We start from the raw sequence: 3,843 nt of genomic DNA on the forward strand, positions 1-3,843 counted from the left end.
GAGGGGGTTCTCTCCACCAGCTGAACCTTGTTCTTCTGGCTTTCTCTCCTCTGCTTTTTCTAGCCTTAAAACCAACTGACTAATATTCTCTGCCATTGAATAGAAGGTCTTGCAGAAATTGCGCTCCTCTTCGAGATGAGCTTCATCTTCTACCATGTTTCTCCTTCGATGTGCATGCCCCGCTTCGAGATCGAAAGTCTCTAATTCCCCTTCGCCTCTTAGAAGTCTGTCTCTTGTTATCATACAAACATGCAATTCACATCTAAAAAGACATGCTCTGATACCACTTGATCCAGGGATCTTTTGCTTATAGATGTATGAAAAGAATCACATGTAGAAATTTCAGCTTAACATAGAAATCTAATGTGCACACATAAAAGAAGAAGGAACACATAAAGGCACGACAAGAAGACAACAAGACTTGATAATGGATTTCGTCCAACTCGAACTATGTCTACGAGCCATGCTCGATCAATGGGGAGGCCTTCATATATTAAATGACATGAAAAGAAGAGAATTACGATCACCAGTTACATAAAAAGGTTGCTTATACATCCATTCTGGACAATGGCTGTGAAATGGAGACCTCAAATGGAGAAATGGATAGTACCAATGCGTCTGTGGCGTTGAGAGGGGCTAAAAACATATAAGATTTTTCCAAATCAGACAAAATACACTATTGACCCTTTTAAAAGCTCTCCTACCTCGAACTGCGTGCTGAAAATCCTCTCTCCCATACACTACTGCATGCCTTGGGCTTTATAACACAATGTTGCTTAAAAATCGTAGTTATTTTGTTTATAATAGAGGCCATTTAGATGGAAGGGTCGGCAGGTGCAACAAACCTTAGAAATAGGCCTTGTTGTTTCCAAGTGATAATACACAAAACATTGGAAAAAACAGACCAAAATCCTTTTACTCGAATTTCAAATTATATGAAATCTAGCTTTATAACATAATCGGGTCTGCGCTAATCGCAAATCACAAGTCACTTGTTCCATACTCCTGTTAGCGAGGATTGTCGACCGCCGATCACCGATCGTTGATATCACCGATCGTTAGTCGTCGATATCGCCAATATTGGCGTATCGCATCGGCATATCGCATCACTACGGTCCAGGGGTCTCGGTCCTTGGGTTTCGCCGACCCAATCCACCGATCCAGTCATCCTGATGTCACCGATGCCGATCCGCCAATCTAATTGCTCCTCCAATTGCTGGTGTCGATTGCATGTCTCCTGCCTTAAGTCCCGATATCAGGCATCGCTTGTCGTTGACTCCTATTTAATCGAGATTTCACTGCTACTCCTTAAGTCTGCCCCTTTGACTTCTTTGATTGCAATTTTTCCTTTTAAAAGCTTAAAGTTATTTTTAGGGAAAAAGCCTCATTTTCCATAGGAACAAGGAAACCTTCTTTCTACCACAACTTCATCATCCGGACACAGATTGGACTGCCATTTGCACCATTGGAATCAAGGCGACAAGCACTTTGATCTGATGTCAGGATACTTGCTTTTCTACCACTTTGAATTTTGAGATTTTCCATGCCACTTTGTTTGAGGATCCACTTGGATCACTGCTTGATATAATTCCTGATGGGACAGAGATGGGTGAATCTCTCGATTTGAGATGAAATATAGGGGATGCAATCCACAAAAGATGAAAGATATGAGTCAAATCAAGGGTAATGAGATCAAAATTAGTGATGTAATGAGTTAATTATAGCACAAGAGTTGTCAATTTTGGGTAGATTAAAATTCTAGAAAAATAAATTTTATTGATAAAAGATGAATTATAAAATTTTGAAATTTTGAAAATTTTCATATTGTGACATGGACAATTAGGTGGTAGTTCTATGGGGAATTTGAGTTTGAATGTGGAGGAAGATAGGTTACAAACCAAGTGGGCATGACTGATTTCCATAAAAACTAACCTTTAAAACAACTCCCTTTCAGTTCGTGGTCCTTCTTTACCTCTCCTCTCCTCTCCTCCTCTGAAATCATGGAGGAAGATAGGTTACAAACCAAGTGGGCATGACTGATTTCCATAAAAACTAACCTTTAAAACAACTCCCTTTCAGTTCGTGGTCCTTCTTTACCTCTCCTCTCCTCTCCTCCTCTGAAATCATTCCCCCCCCCCCACCCTCATTTCTTTTTCTTTCCTCTTTTCTACCCCCATTTTTTTATTCTTTCCTTTTCGCTTCCCATCCTTTGTAATCTCTATAGCTTCCCATTAGAGTCTTATACTTTTACACATTCTACTTTTAATTTCTATAACTTTAATACCATTGCTATGAACTTTATTTGTACTTGTCAATTAAAAAGGAGGATAAAAAATAGACTATCTACATAGATATATGAAAATTATAATTATTTATATATAGTCCACAGGATCTTGGATAGATGGTGATTGTGTGCTCTGTTAAGGCACTCCTTGATGTGAAGTCACCGGTTCAATTCCCTGCCACGATCGGGGTGATATATTGGACATGATGAAGATGTAGTCCCACAAAGCATAAATATCTCTGTGCTCCTCTTTTTTAATTAACAAGGACTGGCGTAGGTATATATATATACCTACGCCAGTCCTTGTTAATTAAAAAAGAGGAGCACAGAGAGACTATACATATAACTATATGACAATTACAAAGTATATTTACAAGTAATTTTAACTTGTTAAGAGTGCTAAGACAACATAAAAATTTGTGTATTTTTAGAATCTTCCAATGGTATGAAAATGTGTTTGATTTTAAATCAAAAATCTTAAATAAGGCTTACCAATGAGATATTACAATTCAAAAATGGAATCAGTATGAGGATGTTATGATATAAATAGTATAAGGGGAAAATCAGGTATCAATTTACTTCCAAGATATGAAACTCTACAACTAGTGCTCAAATTAGGAAATATAAGCAATCAATAGAAATATCGTGGAAAAGAAAACATAATCATGGAGCATTAATTGGAATTAGGACACATCATGTTTTAAGAAAATACTAGAAATATGTTGTATTAGAAAAAAGAAAATTATGCAAAATTGGCTAAAAACTCATGAGCCATGACGTGGAACCTAGATATCATATTTGAGAAAACAAGTAGCCAATAAAAGTCTATTGAGGAGGAGAATACATTTTTCAAACTGTGTTTTTCTTTTGGGATAAAAAATATCTCAATAAATTAGAATAAGTATAGTAGTTTCCTATAGGAGCATAATTAACATGAGGACTAGAAGTATGATGGATGCCTAGGAAACCTACAATCATGAAGAATTTAGTGTTATGAATTATGGGTGATGTATATTGGATAATTATGTATTTTCCATCCATATTGATGAAGTTGATATGGATTAGATCATTATATTATTTTTCATCCATCTGCTATAAAATAGAGAGAGAAGAGAGAGCAATTGATTACACACAACAAATCACACTTAGATATTTTTGTTGATCAGAAAGGTTACATATATAAGAGAAATAAATTACTAACTTTGACACAACTCATACATTGGAAACAACAACCTCTAGATTGATTCCTCTTAACTCTTAATGGCAGCTACACAGAACATGGAATCATTACTTCCAACACCCTCCCTTAATGCTTACATGGAAAACATTAAAAACACATTACAACAATAAATAAATCTTTGTCAGATTTTTTTTGATATGGTCATTACTAGCACTCATATCCACTATGAAATATATCGATTTTTGCACTTTTCTTCACCACTCTTTAAAGCTTCCCACTTGATCCATTTAAGAAATAACCACTTTAGACCATCGTTGATGTGCTTTCCAAAATTGGTGCTACTCAACCTCCTAGAGTGAAACGGGTCAGTCTCAATACT

The sequence above is a fragment of the Pinus tabuliformis genome, chromosome 5_2 (assembly GCF_031772625.1).
Source record: "Pinus tabuliformis cultivar Carrire ecotype Pingquan chromosome 5_2, CPIR1, whole genome shotgun sequence".
Lineage (NCBI taxonomy): Eukaryota > Viridiplantae > Streptophyta > Pinopsida > Pinales > Pinaceae > Pinus > Pinus tabuliformis.